At 43.1% G+C, this 21,743-nt stretch overlaps 1 non-coding gene across 1 annotated transcript; it reads right to left on the minus strand.

The window, feature by feature from the left end:
* Positions 1-4,720: 4,720 nt before the first annotated feature.
* Positions 4,721-4,802, minus strand: TRNAS-UGA (transfer RNA serine (anticodon UGA)). The gene has a single exon. It is a non-coding gene; the product is annotated as a tRNA-Ser (tRNA).
* Between the last annotated feature and the right edge of the window lie 16,941 nt (positions 4,803-21,743).

Raw genomic sequence — 21,743 nt, forward strand, 5'->3', positions numbered from 1 at the left:
AGCAGTCAGAGACAGAAAGGCCTGGAGGGATACGATCTACAGAGTAGCCAAGGATCGGACACGATTAAAAGGCTAGGATTGGATTGGATAGGTTCTTTTAGCTCTGGAAGTATACTCTCAGTAGATATAGGCAAACTCAAAATGATACTGGAGTGCCTTGATCTATTTTTTCCCAGTAAGCAGATATATGGAGAGGTCTCATAATTAATTAATTAATTAATTGACTTCATTTAGATCCTTCCTCCCTTGTGGGGACTCGAAGCAGTTTATGTCATTCTTCCCTCCGTCATTTTATCCTCCCAAAAACTTGTGAGGTAGGCTAGGCGGAGAGTATGAGACTAGTCCAAAGTTAGCCAGGAAGCTTCCAAGGCAGAGTGGAAATTCAGAGCTGGGTCTTCCAGATCCTACTCTGGCACTTTAACCATGATGCCGTGCTAGCACTGCAGAAGAAAGGCTGTTTAACTCTTGTCACCCTTCCTAGCCCATTTTCTAATTGTGCACATGCAAAATAAGAGAGAGCAGAAATGCAAGGATAATAGCCAGACCTAGTGCTTAGCAAGCATACCTGCTACAGATACCAAAAGATCAATTCAAAATTACCAGTAACTTTTGATCAAGGTTGGATGAATGACATCTTGGGTTTGCCGTACAAAGTGCATAGCGCAGAAAGAGCCGATGTTAATGAGGCCTTGCAGTTTCTAATATTTTTCATGTGTAGAATTTATTCTGTTAACTTGCAGTATAAAGAAAGCAACTAGTCATGAAGGAAGCAGTGGAACATGGATGAGCAGATGTGTTGGTTACTTCCAAGAAGGAAGAAATTAACAGGCAGCCTGCAGAAGGAAGATCTGGAAAATCAATCTTGCATTTCCTGGCTTCGACAGTAGCGCTGCTGTTTGGAACGCTGTCTGCTATTTATTGTTGCACCTTGTTTTTATACATTTGTTTAATATATTTATTCCTGATTCTCAAGTGTGTCTGTCTGTTCGGATGCTGTTAATGCTGTTAGCACAGCAGCATAGTATGCAGAGAAACTGATGTATTGCTGGGTATACATGGGAAAGAGAAAACAAACTTACACTCAGAGCCTTAATTGAGGTTTAGAAAAAAAATTAGAGTGCTTTATTGTAGGAATTCCATATTGGATAGGAAAGAGAAGAATTCTGTAGCTAGCTGTCTAGTCTAAGGATGCCAGTGGGTGGCAAGACAGGAGATCATGCATCCATGGAGAAGAGAAGAGGAGATTGTGACCAAGAGAGGAACATGAGGTGTCATGAGGAGGAAGTCCTGAGAATGGCAACCGACACATCAAACATGATGGTGCCAGGGTAGTAAAGAGCAAAGGGTAAACTGACCTCTCTATCTGACTCTCTGGTTTGTCCCCTTCTGAAATCAGAAATAGGGACAGCTTTAGTCTTTCTCTTCTAACAAAGACCCCCTGGGTAAATCAAAAAACAGAAAATGTACATCACAGCGTCCAGATGCCAGACAGTTCAATTCCAGCGGCCATCCAACCAACTTGTTAAAAAAAAAGGTAAATAAACAAAATCAGAGCGCTTTGAGCAGTTTGCCTCCCACAGCTTGAAACAGTGAAGCTGCCTGTGTGAGTGGAAAAGGAGATTTCTGAACAGCTTCTATAGTTTCACAGATCCAGAGGAGTTAGCCATGTTAGTCTGTAGTCGCAAAATAATAAAGAGTCTGGTAGCACCTTTAAGACTAACCAACTTTATTGTAGCATAAACTTTCGAGAACTACAGTTCTCTTCGTCAGATGCATCACAAAGTTTCACAAAGCGTATTACCCACCACTTTTTACATTCCCCTCCCCCCTCTTGGCTAATTGTTTGACAATGTGTCAAATCATTCCTAGTCGTATTTACCCGTCAGTCCTGAGCTGTGTTTATAAATCTGATTCTAAGTCCTGTGGTTAGGATTGTCAGGAGGCAGAACAAGAGAAGGACCACAAGATTAAATTCAGCCTGAGATTGTGTGCATGGTCTCTCAGGAGTGTCTGTGAAATCTGAGTGTCTGATCAGCGAAGGAGCATTTTTGCAATTTGAAGGAAGCGAATTCTGGAGGAAGCCCTTACAGCGAGTATCTCCAAGGAAGCTCTCTGAAGAATCCCATTTTAAGAGCCAGAACTCTGCCCTTGGTCCTCCGCAGGTCCTGTAGTCCACCTTTGGCAACTTTTTCTCTTTCTCACTCTGCGTTGGCAGGACACCTGTTATTCAGCCTCCTGGCTCAAGGACATCAGAGAGAAGTCCAGTTGTGCGATTGTGATCAGGCTGGTTGGGAACAAGAGAAATTCTGTTACCATTAATTAAGATCCTTTCCTGCCTTTGGACAAGGGCTTGACTCATGATTGATGGTAACGACAAAGTAGATGATTTTGCCCAGTGCTCCATAATGTTTTGATAGCTTTCTGCTCCTGTTTTCATCACTGCGCAAGTTGTTCCCCAGGGCCAAGTTGACTACAGGGATTTATTTATTTAGTACATTTTTATTCTGCCCTTACTCCAAGGAGCTCAGGACGACGTATGTGGTTCACACTTCTTCCAATATATCGATCTTGTGAGTAGATAAGGATGAGAGAGAATGGAGCTGGCTACCCCAGAATAAATTCCATGTTCAAATATAAACCTAGCTTTGCTTTCGAAGCCAACTCCTGTTTCTGTAGGACTAACAACTATGGCCAGTGCATTCTTGTCCAGGTATCTTCATCACATTGAGACAACTACGTAGCGCATAGTGGTTAAGTGGCTGGAATGCAAATCAGCACTCTGCTAGTTTGACTCCCACTCCAGCCAGGAACTCTGCAGGTGGCCCTGGGTAAGCCATTCCTGTCAGCCCCAGTTCCCCAGCTATATTGTGGGGATAATAACTGTGACTTGTTCACCTCTCTGAGTGTGGCACTAATATGTCCAGAAGGGCAGTATATAAGCACCCTGTTATTATTTCCAGTGGTGTTTTTTTGGTGGTAAACACAACATTCAAGTTTAGAGCTCATCCCCCCGTGGAGAAGCACACCTCCTCCCTCCACATAACCAAAGCAAGAACTTCCCATGAAAAACACCCACGCTTTTCTTAGTGATTGTCTCTTAGCCCTGGTGGAATGCTCTTCCAGTAGAGATCTGGGCCCTGAGGGATTTGTTACAGTTCCGAAGGGTCTGTAAGACAGAGATGTTCTGCTGGGCCTATGGTTGAGGTGTTGGCGATTCATCTCTCTTAACTGACTGCCCATGCCCTACACCCCGCCACCCTGGATATGCCTGGCAATTCTACATCGTAGCTGGCACCTATGGTTCTATTACAACCTTCATGGAGCATAATGCCAGACGCCATATTTTACTGATTTTTTCCTGTAATTTGATTACCTGTGTTTTAAACTATTTTAATTTCTTTTACTATTGTTGTAACCTGCCCTGAGCCTGCTTGTGGGGAGGGCTGGATATAAATGTAATGAGAGAGAGATAAAAAGAGACATGCACCACCCACTCAGCACATTGCTTTCAAATTATAAACTATGCATGTCAACTCACCCTCTCCCACAGACTGAAAATTAGTTTTTCTCTGCATCCCAAAGATTTGCTGCAGTCTGGGACCAGCGATTCCAGTGAAAGACAGAAGAATCTCTACTTAGGATTGCACTGTGAGGCAGCATAGAGACCAAAAATATTTCCCAAGATGTAAGCTTCCAAAAGCCAAAGTGCCCTTCCTCTTTTATGGCTCTTCAGACTGCATGTGTGTGACAGTGTGGAAAGGTTTGATCAATACAGCAGAGCAGCTGAAAAACAGACCTTCTCCGCCCACTCACTTAACTCTTTACTTTTCAATCACTACCTTTAAACCTATCACCGGCAAGCCTGTGGTGCTGGAGTAGGGTTGCCAGACTCCAGGTAGTGGCTGGAGATCTCCCGGAATTAAAACTGGTCTCCAGGCCACAGAGATCAGTTCACCAGAAGAAAATGGCTACTTGGGGGGTGGACTCTATGGAATTATGCCGTGCCAAGGTCCTTTCCCTCCCCAAACCCCACTTTCTCCAGGTTTCAAGCCCCCCGCCCCGATCTCCAGGAATTTCCCAACTTGGAGCTGGCAACCCTATGCTGGAGTCGCGCTGAATCATACCCCAGAGTCTTCAGAATGGTGCTGAGTATGTCCAGCTGGATTCCTGTCACAGTCATAATATTGTGGGATCTCTTCTGTTAGGCGTAGGTTCATGTCTGAAGATACGAGTTTGTAGGTCTAGGTTAATGAGGGGGGTGGGGAAAGGGCATTCTGCAAGTGGCTTTTCCTGACAAATGTGTCTATTCTAGATAGGAGTGAAAAGTGCTATATTAATTAAAAATTGTATTGATTTGTAATCCAGGCAAAATACACACCAAGAATATACTAATGTTTACAACATTAAAATGCTCTGTTTACCTCCTGTTTACCGCAGTTATAGATGAATTTATTGTGGCATAACTCTGGCTTTAGAAATACTGTATGGTGTTGTATTCTGTGTGTGTGTGTTTTTGACAAATTAAAGAAAGACTGCACTGTATCAAGCATTCATTACTCACATCTGGATGGAAATGGGACACAGTGAAATAAACGCCAGGAGTTTATGTTTCACCAATTTTATCTACTTCCAGCAGAGTGGAAGGATTGGGCCTGTTTTTGCGACCTTGTGTGATATACAGAATTTGTAATTTAGAAAAAAAAAGTCACTACTTAATTTACGCAGCGAGCAGGGTTCGAACCTGCGCGGGGAGACCCCATTGGATTTCAAGTCCAACGCCTTAACCACTCGGCCATCGCTGCTATCCAATCGCATAAGGCAAAACAAACTATTTAACAGAACAGAAAGATCTATCCACGCCTACTTTTACTTGCCAATCCGGGCATTGACACCCAATCAGAAAACGGCACGCCTCTGCTTCTCCAATCCGAACCGCGAAAAGGCGGGGTTCAGTGTTACCGTTTACATAATAAGTTTCCCTCGCCGCGGAGTCTCTGAGGGCGCAGTAGAAGCAAGTGAGCGGCGGTGGTTGGCGCGCCTTCTTCCCCACAGTCGTGCACCTCAGCCTCCCTTCAGTTCTCCTTTGCGAAAACGACCGCGTCGAGCTATGAGAAGTCTTTTCTAATTGCGCCTTTGTAACGACTCCTTCGCCTCACGCAATTTCCTTCTTAGTCGCGCAGTTAAATTTAAACACTGTTCATAAAAGGGCGGGACGGAGACAAGGCATTTAGACAAAGGTTGCCAACGCGTGGAAGAAAGCTCTGGGAGCTGTGGGTGGCTGTGTTTATCTATAGCAAGTACTCGGGACACCAGTTTCTCCACACAAGTGCTACATCTGGCATAATTTCCCTCTCTTGCCCTTGTCAATTAGCCCGCCATCATCATCATGACAATCTTTTGCCATCTTCTGGGCATGGAGCAAAGGTGCGGGGTGGGTGAATTTCCTGCATTGTGCAGGCGGTTGGACTAGATGACTCTAGATGTACCTTCCAGCCCTATGATTCTATCAATTTCGAGTGTTTGTGTATAAAATATTTTCTTAAAATCAGTATTTTGCTAGACTAGAATCATGGCAGCAACTATAAAAATACAATAAACACCTTTATTATACTGCCTTCCCACTCAAAACAGGCCTAAAACTAAAAATTCCTCAAATGAGCATAGGATGCTTTTAGACAGCCTCTTTTTCTGCTCTACTCATTTTTTCTTTCATCCTGACAATTGCTCTCTCTGGCCACTCAGACCTCACCTTTTCCCTCAGTCCTTTATTATAACTTACCCACCCTGCATTTTTTCCTGCCACATATATTAATCTTTCCACAGGCAGCCTGCTTAGAGTCGCCAGGTCCAGGCCGGGAAATTCCTGGAGATTTGGGGGTAGAGCCTGGAGATGGTGGGGTTTGGGGAGGGAAAGGATCATAGTGGGGTATAATTCCATACAGTCCAGTCCACCCTCTAAAGCAGCCATTTTCTCCAGGGGAACTGGTCTTTGTCACCTGGAGATCAGTTGTAATTCTGGGAGATCTCCAGCCACCACCTGGAGGCTGGAAATACCAAGGGCAACCCCGGTGCAAAGGTATGGAAAACGACAAACCAGGGCTCGAACAATCAAAAGCCAAAGTAAAATCAAAGTATAATCCAATTTCACATATGTGAAATTGGATTATACTTTCGCTTTTGATTGTTCGAGCCCTGGTTTGTTGTTTTCCATACCTTTGCACCGGGGTTGCACCGGGGTTGCCGGGATATCCCTGGAGATCTGGGAGTGGGGCTTGTGGAGGGCAGGGATCTCTGCGAGGTACACTGTCATAGAGGCCATCCTTCAAAGTAGCCATTCCACATACACATATGTAGTTAAACCATATGGTATGGTTGTTCCTTTCTGGGGATGTATAAAGAACAGGTACAAGACAATTTACACAACAGACTCTGGTTGTTCAACAGTGGATTTGATACCATCATTTTAAACTTTGGCAGTCAAGCATTCAGATTATTTAAATAACATATAATGTAGACAAAACGATTTCTGGAACAGCAAAGTTATCAGATTACAAGAACGACATTGTCATTGTAATATTCTATTACCAGCCTTACATTTGATATCTTTGTACAGATACATGATTCGGATCATTGTTTTAAGACTTTTAGAGAGATTTAAATCAAAGAAACAAGCTTTCTGAAGTGCAAACGTTCTTCAGCAATCAAAATCAAAACAATAACAAAATTCTGAATCTGACAGAATATGCTTTAGAGCCCATTGTAAAACCTTTGAGGTGGAGATGATGATAATGGAGAAACAGTACTTCTCCACTCCCGTTGTGTCAGCTGAATTGCATCCAACACCATTATTTGGATTAATTCAGCAATGTGACTATTCCTAAAATTGATTCTATAAATGTTCATCATAAATTGGCATTTGACTGTGATGTTTACACAATTATTTGCTGGCGCAGTCTCTCAGATCTGTGCTGACGCTAATCAGTAATCAGGCATTAAGGGCACCTTCAGGTCTGTCTAATCACAGTTCCTTGGATCAGTTCAGTTTCATTTCCCAGAGCCATGTTGATCCTGGGGAGTGTGAAAACCCCCACCTCTAGATTAGACCTTTGCTGTTTATAAAATCTTGTGCTGAGGTACCAAGACTTCTGTTCTGATCAGAAAACTCGAATGATTCTTTACTGGAGGGTTTTCTTTTTCTGAAGAAGTGGTTATCATCAGACCTTCTGCAGATAACCAGATATTAGCCGACAATGGACCTGTGTGTAATTTGCCTTTTCTGGGAGAAATTATTGAATAGATAAAGGCAGAATTTAGGGCTTACATTGATAACATATTTGCTGACTCTTTTAAATCAGGGTTTAGGCTTGGCTTCAGGCTAGAGACAGCTTTCGCTATGCTGGTAGATGATCTTCATATCCAAATGGATATAGGGAATTGATAAAGGGAATATGATCTAAGGGTGGATTGATGACAGTCCCTTTGTCATGAACAGATCACTATCTGTTTTAGACTAACAGTGATACCAAAACTCTGCAGGGGTGGGACATCTATTCAAATGATCTGTCCCCAGAGCTAGAGGAACCCAAATGATTTTTTGATAGCTCATGGGAATTTTCCTGTTGATATGATTGCTACTTCTGTTAATGCCCTGGTTGACCTCTGAAGTGAGGAAATGACCTGGGCTGTTGACAATTCAAACTCTGATTTCAAGTATTTTTTAGTTTGACCCTTACAGAGAAGCACCAAATGCCTAAGAGAGGCTAGTTGGTATGCTCAGAAGCACATCCTCATCCTGGTATGTTTCTCTTCCTATTGGCTGAGACTAGGGTTGCCAGCCTCCAGGTAGCAGCTGGAGATACCCTGGTATTGCAACTGGTCTCCAGGCCACAGAGATCAGTTCACCTGGAGAAAATGGCTACTTTGGGGGGCAGACTCTATGGAGTTATGCCATGCCAAGGTCCGTTCCCTCCCCAAACCCCACTTTCTCCAGGTTTCTCCAGGTTTCACCCCCAAGATCTCCAGGAATTTCCCAACTTGGAGCTGCCAACCCTAGCTGAGACTGGACTTTGACCTTACGAGCAGCATTATGTTATACCAATCCAAAAAGGTTTCCCATCTTTTCATTATCTTTGTACAGCATACCAAGAAAACTGACAGTCCAAGGCAACTTAAAGGCCTCAAGGCCCTCTCCCCCACATTTTTTGTAAAAAGGTTTAATATGGTACAAGTAAAAACCTCTGTGTTTGCAAACAAGTATGATGTTTTAATATGCTATAATATATTCTGATATTCATTTATTGTTATTGGTTAAAACATTTGTATCAATTATACGGTTTGTAAATGGTAATACATTCTAGAACTTTGTCCTTCAGCTTTGTTGTGTGGTGTTTTCAGTCCTGCCTTACACCCTAAAATGCCAGACTGTCCCCCCAGGGCCTCCCAATCCTCTATGCAAAGGGTGAAATGGGACTCTGTCACCAGGTTAAAGAGACAGCGTCCAGGGCTTGCTTGGCGGAGGGCCTTGGGATATTGCTGGCAGCCTGTGGACTGTAGTGATTTGCGCTGGGACTGTGCTTCTTGTTCATAGCCTAATGAGGTTGGCAGAAAGGTGAATAAGTGATGGGATTTTTTGATGAAAGAGAATTTAATCTCTATATCAATCTAATGAATACACAGAGACTAAGAAAAAAATTAAAGTCTGAAAGTAGGGCTATCACGACTACTTCGGAGTATATTAAGCATAAATTACAACAACAGTTCTCTGTTTCTAGACATAACATCTGTAAAAAAGTTTGATAATACTAAAAGGTAGCTGGGAAATAAACCAGTACATTTAGAGAGGTGCTTAGCAGAGCTAGAGGAAATAAAGGGGAAACTGGGTCAACAAAGAAATTAGATTTGATTCAGCAATCACAGAAGGAAAATAATGACAGTGTTAAGAAGTTATCAGAAGATAATGTGCAGCTTAGAGAAGAATTAAATAAAAATGGGAAATATATAGATAAATAAAGAAGCAGACGATATAATTTGAAAATCAGAAGGAAGTACATGACATACTTATCAAAACACTCCCAACCAAACCCACTTCACAGGGTTGTCGCGAGGATAAAATGGAGGAGAGAACAATGTGAGCCACCTCGGCGCCCCCCCCCCCCCCGCCCCAGAGAGAAAAGTGGGGTATAAAGTAAGTAAAATAAAATTGTGTGAAAGATAAGTTGTTAAAGGCTATAAGACAACAATATAAAATAGAAATTGAAAATCAAGAAATAGTTTCAAGCAAATTTGCCAGCTCCAATGCTCTCTAAGAGGCACAAAACTGATTTTTTTTGACAATTCAAGTAAGCCAAAGAAATATCCATCGTATGGAAAGTTAATGATGACTCAATGGTAAACAGTATACAGTAAGAAATAAATAAGATAATAAATCAGATGCAGAAGGAATAAATCAGATGCTGAAGAATTTTTACGAAAATTAGAATTCCAAAATGTTGAAATTGAAACATTTGCTATACAGAATGAGAAAACTGTTGCTGAATTATATTATTTAATATCTAAATATTCTGTAGAAACCCAGGTGGTAAGAAGCAGTTTAGATCAAAGTCCTTTTCTCACTAGGGAAACAAACTCCACAAATAGTCTCTGCTCTTAGTCATTTGAATTACTTACCTAGGAAAGAATCAATCTCTATTGGTTACAGGGTGACATAGCATAAATTAGGATGATATCTTTAGAATGTGTTTATTAAAGTTGCCTTTTTATCACGTTTTCAATTTGCTTAAGCATTAAATAGGGAATAGTTAAAATTTTCAGAAGAAGAACATTCGCCTGTGTTTTATAAATTATAGCAAAGCTTTTGACTGTGTGGATCATGAAAAGCTATGGTGTTAAAAGAAATGGGTGTACCACAACATCTGATTGTGTCGATGCGCAATCTGTACTCTGGACAAGAGGCTACTTTTAGGACAGAATATGGGGAAACAGAATGGTTTCCAGTTGGCAAAGTTGTCAGAGAAGGATGCATTTTATCTCTGCATCTATTCAACCTATATGCAGAACATATCACAAAGAAAGATTGATTAGATTTAGAAGTGGAGTGAAAATTGATGAAAGGAACATTAACAATTTGAAATATGCTGATGACACCACATTACTGACAGAAAATAGTAAAGACTTGAAACAGCTACTGATAAAGTTTAAAGGAGAAAGTGCCAAAGCAGGATTACAGCTGAACATTAACAAGACAAAATAATAACTACTAAGGAATTACACAATTTTACAGTTGACGATGACAATAAAGAAATTGAAATTGTTAAAGATTTTTTATTCCTTGGCTCAATCATCAACTGAAAGGGAGACTGCAACCAAGAAATCAGAAGGAGATGGTGACTTGGAAGGGCACCTATGAAGGAATTAGAAAAGATCATTAAGGATAAAAATGTGTAATCAAGATTACTATGTATGGATATGAAGAAAGCTGACAGGAAGAAAATCGATTAATTTGAAACACGGTGCTGGAGGAGGGTTGTACAGAAACCAATGGCCAAAAAGACAAATAAGTGGGTCCTAGATCAAATTAGGCCCAAATTCTCTCTAGAAGATAAAATGATAAAACTGAGGCCATTACACTTTGGTCACATCATGAGAAGTCAAGACTCACAGAAAAAGATAGTAATGCTGTTTTTCCAAACCTCCTCTATGAAGCATTTTTATACAAACCAGGAAAAAAACCCTTTTCAATATCAGCTTCCTCACCACTAAACTTGGGTAATTCTCCAGAATTAGGTTTTCTGATAGCCTTGAATCAGAGCAGGATCTAGCAGGTGCTCAGTCTTATCATAGACCCATCTGTCACTTCCAGTCTTTTGCTCACTTATTGTTGCCTCACTTTGTGATTAGCAGATCCCAGATCATGAACATCTGTACTATAAATATCGGACCCAAATCCCAATACTTTGCAGCAGTTTTTCTAGCTACTACTGGTGTGGCGCCCTGACCTGGACAGCCCAGATAAGACTGATCTCATCAGATATCAAAAGCTAAGCAGGGCTGGCCTTGGTAGTAATTGGATGGGAGACCTCCAACAGAGACGAGGGTTCAGAGGCAGGCAATGGCAAACCACCTCTGATAGTCTCTTGCCATGAAAACCCCACCGTGGGACACAAGAAGTCAATTATGACTTGAGGGCATTCTTTATCACTGCCATCCTGTGTGGCACAGGTTCCTTGAAGACACAAGCTAGTCTCCGGCTCTGCACTCCAGTCTTTTGCTCTTCACATCAGGACCTTACAAGATTTCCACACTCTACGGGACAGATTGTATGCTCTCATTCCACCACCCTTTTGTTTTCCCATTTATAGACAGGTAGTTGTTGGAGAAAGATTTTTAGTTTGCTGTTTTGGAATCTCTTTCTTTTCTTGTAATTTGTCTTATGTTATCTCAATAAAGCCCCTTTTCATTTTAAGAGTGCTTATTCTTCCTCATTATCTTGAATCCTCTGCTGGATCCAGACCTTGGTATACATGGGATAAAGATCCCCAAATATTGTTTTAAATACCCTGCATGATTGTTCTGGCCCAGCGAGGCCCAGAACAAGCATCTGGGTCACCTTGGTCACCTTTGCTGGTGACAGGGCCTCCACGCATATAGAAATTTGGGTAACAGTTCTCAGGGTGGGTCCCCAGCTACATGCACCCTCACCTGGCCTGGGGGGGGGTGCTCTTCCTGCTGCAGTCCCAGCACCTACTGTTCAAAATCAGGGTACAAGTTTCAACCACTCTGCACATGCCCTAAAAACAGATGGGGGTCTGATAGGAGGGAAGCTGCCCCGGCAGATGCCTGCCTGGAAGTTGCCACCCTCTGGCAGGAAGCCCTGCTGAGCTAGCTAGGCCAATCTTGTATGTGGAGGCCAGAGGCACTTTCCCCGGGAAGAGCTCACACCTACACAGTCTTTGCCTGTTAGTGCTCTGAACCCCCCGGCTAGATACTGTATGGAAGTGGGAGCTGCAGACCTTGCCTAGAGTCGCAGACCACTTTCACTATGAAGCAGATATGGGGGAGCTTCTGCAGTAGTTCTGTTCTCTCTCCCCTGACAGGGACCCTATCTATGCCCTCCTTTCTTCTTCCAGTGTTCTGGATCTGTCCACATGCTCCCAAATCCGTTTGGTTCTCTTCTCCATGAAATGCTGGTCGTTTTGCTGTTGCCTCCACGGACTTCTATCCTTGAGACTGGTAACAGTCGCCTTCTCTGAAACTGCTTTCTCCTCTTTCTCCTTTCTTTCTCTTAGAGCAGAACCACAAGTGACAAAAGGCACAGATTGGACACTTGTTAGCTTCCCTCAAGTTTTGATGGGAAATGTAGGCATCCTGGTCTCGCAGCTTCGCTCTCTGACTGCTGTCCAATGGACTTTTCAACTGTCACTTGTCCAACATTCCGCCAAGCTGCCTACATTTCCCATCAAAACTTGAGGGAAGCTGGCAAGTGTCCAACCTGTGCCTTTTGTCACTTGTGGTTCTGCTCTCAGTTAGCTTTGTATGTATGCCATGTGTGATTTATTCATTTGCCCTTTTGAAAAAATCTTTCTGGTTGAATATCTGTCTGGCTTATTTTGAGAGTTCTCTTACGGAATAATCCCTGTAAATATAGGTGGAGAATCCAAGTACCTCCTCTCACTTTGTCTCCTTTAAGTTAATTTCACCCAACTAATTAGGAGATTGTCTATTTGGGTAACTGTCTGTGGATGTAGATATGATTTTACTGGATAGTTTCTGCATTGTTTAACAAGTGCCATCAAATTACTTACATTTTATTTTTGCAATGTTTCATCATTGTATTCCAGTATTTGAACTGTATGATTGTTTTCAAGTTTCTGCTATATGTACTGAAGTTCTAATTGTATTGTTACAGCTGTTGATCACAAGAACTTACACTGTGTAGTCCGTCTTGATTCTCAATAAAAAAGGAAAACTATAAATCATATCTATATATATAAAGACAAGTGTCCTGACTGACTCACCAACACCCAGCCCAAACTCCCAGACCTAGAAACATGAAATTTGGAGAGAATGTTTCATGACGTAAACACCCACTAAGAAGGGATTTTAAGAAATTCATCCCGTAAGGGGGTCAAAAGGGGTAAAATGTGTTTTCCCAAAGGGATACAGCTTCCCTGTGTGGCTGGCAGGCTGCTGCTTGCTTGCACCCTCACTCACTGCCAGCTCAGCCACTCTTCCCTGATTGGGCCAGCCTTTCAAGGTTTCAAGATCATTTGCGTATGTGGGCTGATTGGGGCTCACAACATTCCACACCTCATCCCACCCAGAGACAGTTGGAACACAGAGGTCATTTGTGTATGTGGTCTGATTGGTCCTTACCCCCAACATTCTGAACAGTATGCAGTTGCTATTGGAAGTCATTGAATGTGTCCTGAGGTAAAATGCTTCTCCCAGTCTTCCCCTAAAAGTTCACTAGCGTTGCCAACTAAAACAAACAAACACAAACCAAAAAATGTTGCATACTCATAAGTATTATAACTGAATTTAAAGTAGTTAAATATCATAGCGAAGCATGGGTATCAAGCTAGTAAAAATTAAAAATTACTTATCTTGATGGACCAAGGGTCTGACTCAGTAGAAAACAGCTTTGTGTGACTCAGTCCCTGCAAACTGGGGATCAAGAAGCCTCTGGTTTTAATTTCTCCTTAACCACTAACTCATCAGGTAGCCTTAGATAGGGTGTTCCTCAGCCTCAGGTCCCCATCCATCATATGGGGGGGGGAACAATACTGTCCTACCTCACAAGGTGGTTGTTACACAAATCATTGTCATAGTCAGAGGTAGACTGATGGCTCTGCAGAACCTTAATTGGAAATTCTGTATTGCTTTGTCACGTATTTCTTTTACACTCCATAAGATTTCTGTTTTGCTTGCCCTCTCAGCAACCCTGGGAGTGGAACTAGATTTATTCTTGTTTTAGATTGGCCAGCTGAAGCTTTACCAGTTCACAGATCTTGAACTGAGATGCTTATTGAAAGCCAATGTGGCGTAATGGCTAGACTGGTAGACTAGGACTGTGGAGACCTGAGTTCAAATTCCTATGCAGCCAAGAAGTTACCTTGCTGCACTTAGGGCTGGTCTGTTTCTTACCTCCCTCACGGGGCAGTTGTGATAATAAAATGTAGGAGGGAGAGAACATTATGCTCTTCCTGGTGGAACAGAAATGAGACAGATTTTCTAGATCAGTCATTTCTTAGGTCATGCTGATTCAACGTTCAGTTGACTATGCCAGCAGGTTCTTTTCAAGCAAGAACCTTGCAGGGTATGGATAAGAAGATACGGCTTGTTTAGAAAACAGTGAATATTCAAATGCAGTGGGGGCAGATGTTTTCAGCCTGTGGGAAGAACAATTGCATCAGCAGAGAGTACCTCACCCTACTGAAAGGTGCCAAGGGAAGGCAGGCCTTCTCACAGTGGTATGGATATCCCAAAACAACAGGTAGAACCTGGTACATCTAACAGTGCCATCCATCTTATGCAGTTTCTCTAGTATAAGCCCACTGAAATCAAAGGCATTAGGCTGGGATAACTCTTTCTATGACTGTGCTGTTAATGCCACTCCCTTAATTCTGGGGAAGGTACACTTTTGGGTTGCTAATGCTTTGGGTCTTTTGCTATGGAGTAAAGTACTAGTAGCAACACGAACGATTTCAATAAATAAAGCAGCAGGTGCTGTTTTCACCCAGACTTAAACACCAGTGCGTACACGCACACACACCCAAATTAAACACAACAGCACAGGCAGGATCTGAACCGGCAAGAGATGGTATTGAAGACGGGGGCAGGGGTGCAGTTTACATGGTGCTGGCTGTATTTTGTCAAGTTAGAATCTTCCTTTCCTGAAAATACAAGCTACATAAATCAGACTGCATGTAAGTTATAAAAATCAGTTCCTCATTTCCAGCTACGTATTTGGAACACTAGGGTTACCTAGGCAAATGCTCTTCTGTATTGTGCAATAAAATGGGTGTCTGCCTGCCACCTACGCCTTTCTCTGTGTTCTAAAAACATGGCAGGGGAGTGCCTAGAAGCAGAGTTTCAGTTCAGCCCAAGAGTCCACATCTGTATTGGAAAGTAGATCTGTGATTTGGGGAGGTGTTGTGGCTCAATGGCAGAGCACCTGCTGTGTAGGCAGAGGTCCCAGGTTCAATCTCTGACATCTCAAGTAGAAAGTGATGGCAAAAGCCTCACTGCTAACAGTCCAGGCAGACAAGACTGACTGTGACAGACCACAGGTCTGACAATGTAGAAGGCAGTTTCATGTGTGCCAATCAATGGACTCTAACTGGGAAGGAAGCTTCCATGGAACTCAGCAATGTACTTCTGAATACACATATACTGGATCAGCTTGAAAATCCACTCCACTGCAATCCTGTATTTTTATGGGAGTAAGTCTGAAAGAACTCAGTGGGACTTTCTTGTGAATAAAGATACGTGAGATCCACCTGTAAGAGCGACTGGGCTCTGCAGGCGAAACTTGTGCATGTTTATTCAGAAGAAAGTGCTAAAATAGGGGTACCCCTTGCATTAGTACAACTGCTTTACATCTATGTAGCTGCGATTGCAGTGATCTCCTGTCCATTCTTTCCAACACAACAGAAACTTCCAAGACAGCAACAGTCAAAGAGCTTCATTTCACACATGCTCTCTCTCTCTCTCTCGGTTGCGGGTCCTGGGGTTGTATTTCCTCACTTGGCCCTTCTTCTAGTCCAGCCCCAAACTCTATCCACTCCTTCTAAGGCCCAGCTCAAGCAGGGTGGGCTAGCTTCTTAGCCCACCCTGGCTCTGCCCAGATCTTTCCACAACCTGAATGCAGCCCCATCTCCTCCTGCCGGACTCCAGATCCAGACCTCAGCTGGCTGGCGCACAGCAAGATACAACCCAGCAGTCTGAAGTGGGGGGGGGCTCCTTTGCCCCACCCTTCAGAGCCCAGTTCCTTCAGGGCATTGGGTTCAACCTCCCATTCACCATCCTGGAGTGCCAGACTCCCTTATTCCTGGGGAACAGGGTGCCCTGTGGGGGTCCCTCCAGGCCGCTCCCCCACAATAGCATTTCTGAGTTTTATATATACATTATCTCAGTAATCTTAACCCATTTTGATGGGTTCAGTTGAGCCTGGCTGACTCAGGCAAGAGCTTAGGAGTTTTACTGGATCCAGTGCTACTGCTAGAGAAGCAAGTAAATGCAGCTGCAAACAAGGCCTTCTCCCAACTCAGATAGCCTGGAAGATGGCCCCCTACCTTGACATGGCCAATCTGGCCACTTGGATTCACGGCACAGTAACATCAAGGCTAGACTACTATAATGCACTCTACATGGGCCTCCCCTCAAAGCTGACTTGGAGACTCCGTCTAGTGCAGAATGCTGCAGCTTGTTTACTCTCAGGATATGCATGCTCCATCTAGCTCTCATACACATAGCAACTTCGTTAGCTTCCCATCAATTACCAGGCTCAATTCAGTCCCATTTAAAGCCCTTCATGGCTTTGGCCCTTCATATCTGTGCAACCATGGCAGCTTTGCTCGTCTGGACAGGGCCTGCTGCAGATACCTTGCAGTTGGGCAAAATCAACAGCTGCCTGCATGTGTACTTTCTCTATAATGCTTTCCTTCCCCCGCCCCCGCCTGAGGTCAGGAAAGCTCCCACTCTCCTGGCTTTCTGCAAACTATGCAAGCCTGAATTATTCAGGAGGGCTTTCTACTCAGATTATAGGACTGTGTCATAAGAAGTAGCTCAGAGAGGTGCATTGGTAGGGACAATATTACTCTGTTGGGAACTGCCAGCGGATGTAGACATGCACCTATTGGGGAGTGTCCTCATTACGAAACATGCTATGTAGATGAGCAAGGCTAATTTTTTCAGAAATCTTTTCAGAAAGATTTCATCTCTATGCTTGGCTTTATGCTTGTTTTTGCTACCAAACCCTATTCTATCTCTTTCCCTGATTGTCTTCACTGTTGTTCATTATCGCACCTTGCTCAGTGAATGTCCTAGCTGTTCGATTATATTGTATTCTCATTCACACTGTGTACTCTGCCTTGGATCTCAGCAAGAAAGGTGGACTATAAACCAACAGCAGCAGCAGCAGCTTCTCCTTTAGAGGGGGTGGGGCAGGATTAAGACTGTCTGAATTGCCTGTGGCTGCCTCATGAACTCATTACATTTGTACCTTCAGGGAACGGGGCTGCAAGCCCTGGGCTAATAACTAAGGCCCTATGGCTCAAGCTGCCGGGCACAGGCAAGCTTAAATACCCATAGCAGAAACCATAGCAGACTGTTTCCAAGGTTCTCCAAACCAGCTAAAAAAAGTGCCCCCCCATCTTACATGCAGAAGGCAGCAACTGAAAGTGCTGTTCACACAAAAGAATGGGGCCAGTGGTTAAAGAGGTCTATGCCAGTCTTAAGGAAGCTTGGCAGAAAGTAGCTTCAGGCGGATAGCCATATTAGCATGCAGCAGTAGCAGAACAAAATTTGAGTCCTTTAGCACCTTAAAGGCCAAGGGCATTTTCCAGGGTATAAGCATTTGTGAGTCAAAGCTCACTTTTATCAGATACAAATAAGAACGAAGATCCCTCATTGTACTTCTGCATCATGTCTCGAACAGGCTCTTCTTTGTAACATCCCTTCCACCTTCTGAATGTAAGCTGATGGATCCTCTTTTGTACCTGATGAAGTGAGCTTTGACTCACAAAAGCTTATACCCTAGAAAATGTTGTTGGTCTTGAAGGTGCCACTGGACCCAGACTTGGAGGAAAGTAGTTGAAGTGCATACTTTTAAGAGTCCGTGTGCATAGCTTTGGGTTCAGGGGTGACATGGTTGAGGATGGGAAGACAGGAAGTTCTTGGAGACTGGACTCAGTAGCCAGGTTGCCTACCCCTACTTGATAGCTGCCAGATGAGCAGGATAAATTAGCATTTTTAATTTGAGAAGGGTTGCAGGTAAATGCCCCCCTAACGAGTTACTCCCTTCTAAGCCCATTTAGTTTAGTGTAAATCTATTTAGCATTGTGCTGTAAATGACATAATTCTACAGGAAACAAGTTTTTAAGTTACTGAATTTTTAATTTAGTTTTCTTAGTTGCCTCTCTAGAAATTTACTCAAAGCAGCTAGTACTATCATTGAACAGGAACTGAAGCATTCTCTCTGCCTATTTATTTTATGAGGAGGAAAAAATGACACTATAGAACATGCAGTTTCTTGTGAAAGTGGGAAGCCAGATCAGCCCTTTAAATTAAGAACAGGATTAGAGAAGAAAAGAGTTGCACTTACCGTAACTGCTGTTCATTGACGTCTTCTGTGCAGGCACACATGGGACTGCACATGCGCAGGCCTACCAATCGGTAGTTTTTTTAAAGCTTAAAGTCTGCTAGGGGGCGCTTGCCTCCCTGGTGCGCATGCGCAGCTTTTCCTGCCAAAACAGCACTGGGAGGCAGTGCCCCCAACCCTCCAGTTTCTCCTGAGCTTCCAGTCCCCTAAGGTAAGTATTGAAGAGCACAGCAGGGTAGGAGGGAGGGTATGTGTGCCTGCACAGAAGACATCAATGAACAGCAGTTATGGTAAGTGCAACTCTGTTTTCATTGTCCATCTTTAGGAAGTACGCCATAGGAGCGGGCTGTCTGGCGGTCCTTCCTCTTCTTTTTTTTTTAAAGTATTTTTATTCAATTTTAGAACTGTAACAATAATCAAACAACAAACCAATATAATACATTGCATTTACAAATGTTAACACAGTGCTTCAATGGTTGTTGTGGGTTTTCCGGGCTGTATTGCCGTGGTCTTGGCATTGTAGTTCCTGACGTTTCGCCAGCAGCTGTGGCTGGCATCTTCAGAGGTGTAGCACCAAAAGACAGAGATCTCTCAGTGTCACAGTGTGGAAAAGATGTTGGCAGGTCATTTGTATCTACTCAGGAGGGATGGGGTTGAGCTGAGTCATCCTGTAAGAGTTTCCCAGGGTGTGGAATGCTAATGGCGGGAGGCTTCACTGTATCCTGAGGAGGTTCTTTTGCATATGGATTGGTGCTTGATGTGCTAATTTTCACAAGCATAAGCAAAATTCACAAGCATAAGCAAAACTTCAACAGGAAAGAAGAAACCTTAAGAATGAACAGAGCATGGTTTCCAGTTCTGAAAAACACCAGGCTAACAAAACACTCTATACTCGACAATAGCCCTGCAGAGAAGATTAGCACATCAAGCACCAATCCATATGCAAAAGAACCTCCTCAGGATACAGTGAAGCCTCCCTCCATTAGCATTCCACAGCCTGGGAAACTCTTACAGGATGACTCAGCCCAACCCCAACCCTCCTGAGTAGATACAAATGACCTGCCAACATCTTTTCCACACTGTGACACTGAGAGATCTCTGTCTTTTGGTGCTACACCTCTGAAGATGCCAGCCACAGCTGCTGGTGAAACGTCAGGAACTACAATGCCAAGACCACGGCAATACAGCCCGGAAAACCCACAACAACCATCGTTCTCCGGCCGTGAAAGCCTTCGACAATACAGTGCTTCAACTTTAATAACAATGAGTGGTGTGAAGAGGGAGGTTGGGTCCTTCCTCTTCTGAGAGAGGTAATCATCAGTCTTAGCTGAGAATAAGGTTGTCCCTTCAAACGGAAGATTTTCGATTTTACTTTTTGTTTCTAAAGGCAGGGTCATAGTACAAAGCCATGCATGCCGTTTTAACACCACAGAGATTGCCAGAGCCGTAGCAGAAGTGTCAGCGGATTTACGCCCCACGTTAATCTGTTGTTTAGAAAGCTTCAAGGCTTCTTCCTGAATGACCTTGGCTAATGTCTTCTGATCCTTAGGAAGTTTCTCAATGAACAATGACAAACAGTTCCATAGGAAAATCCGATAGGCTCCCATAATGGCCGTGTAGTTTGCAATTTTTACATTAAGAGCTGCTGAAGAGTACATCTTCCTGCCTAGGGAATCAAGTTTCCTGCTCTCCTTGTCGGCAACAGCAATATGGGCGCCTTGTCTCTGGCTGTGCATGCGCACTGGGGAGGCAAGCGCCCCATAGCGTACTTTAAGCTTTAAAAAACCTACTGATTGGCAGGTCAGCATGTGTGCAGTTCCATGTGGGACTGCACAGCAGTCGGACAATGAACCATTAATCAAAGCATTTAAAGAAGCATGTCTGCAGAACTGTACCTCAAACAGAATACATGTGCTGTGGTTTAATATCTGCATCCTGCAAAGACAACATCACAGCCTGAAATACGAATGTTTTGAAAAAGGAGATGCTCGTGCGTGTTTGTCATCACACTCATTTATGGATGCAGTTGACTGAAACAGGAAGACTACTGTATTTATCCAAAAGGAACATGACCCTGAAGGTAAGACGGTCCCCCTAAAAAAAGGTTACACACAAATGGTTTTTTTTTTAATTTACAGTACATAACTGTAATGTGTATGCTAATACAAGGCAGCCCCCTCTTTTTCTTGACATCACATGTAAGGGAAAAAATCCTAGTCTCTCTTTCAAGTAAACAGAGTACTTAAACAGTAAAATACTTCTGCACCCAGAGGCAAACTAGCAATAAAATGGGAATGGCAAGTTAGCATACGCTAGGGCAGTGGGCCAAGGGCTATTGTACCTTGTCTTCCATCTTTGATATCTGACTGCTGATTTTTTCCCTTTTGGAAGGTTACCTTCTAGGCTTGAAGTTCTACTAGGAGGAAAAACAGCAAAGGAGAGGCAGTTTGGGGATCAAAACCATGAACAGAGGTGTCTGTGCAGCACCTTGCCCTAATGAATATTAGGGGGGTTCACAACAACCTGACTGGCACAAAAAATAACATCCAGTCTGGACTGAAAGCATACCACTTCCCAAGCCTGCAACTTTATTTTGCAATGCAAACAAGAGTTGAAAAGTAGAAAGAAATAGAAGTTCTTTCGGGAGCAGGCGGGGGGGGGGGGGGCGCGGTTCAAGCATCAGTGCATCTGCCTTGTGAACGTTTTGCTACATTTCACTTTTTAAAAAATCATAAAATATGTTCAACATAATGGAATTTAATGCAACGGTAATAAGTAATCTTTCATCTGGTTTAATTTTGTTCTTCAAAAAGAAACAGTAAAATAATGTAGTACCCAATTAAATTGCATATACAATTTTTTTAAATGTAGTTTATGGGATTAGCTAGCCCACTCATCTTCAATCCAAAAGCTACAACAATAACAAATTAAAACAAAAATGCCCCTATCCAATCAAGAAGCAACGGTCACACAGATGGGTTTTGCATACATTTTCCTCCAGGCTGAAAGTCCATCCTCCCAGAATATCCAAATCCAGCCTTATCCATTTCCCTTCAAGAGGTCTGTTGCAAGGAGCAAAGCAACAGCCCAAAAGATGGTGATGAATGATGACCTGTATTCATTCTTCATCAAGTGGTAATGTGCCAGTTGGCATGTGGTGGAGAGTGCCCTCAAGTCATAGCTGACTTATGGCGACCCCCTGGGGGAGTTTTCTGGCAAGAGACTAATAGAGGTGGTTTGCCATTGCCTCCCCTGCAACCTTGGTAAACAAAAACAGGGTTTATATGGCCAACTTTATAACAGATGGATAGAGTACGAACATGAATTCCTGCTGGCTCATGCAACTCTTTCCCTCCACCCCGACCTATCAATGTGCATAAGGTTTGCTCACTTCCTTATACAATCTTTTGAAGTCAGGAATACT

This window comes from Eublepharis macularius, chromosome 15 (assembly GCF_028583425.1).
Source record: "Eublepharis macularius isolate TG4126 chromosome 15, MPM_Emac_v1.0, whole genome shotgun sequence".
In the NCBI taxonomy this organism is placed as follows: domain Eukaryota; kingdom Metazoa; phylum Chordata; class Lepidosauria; order Squamata; family Eublepharidae; genus Eublepharis; species Eublepharis macularius.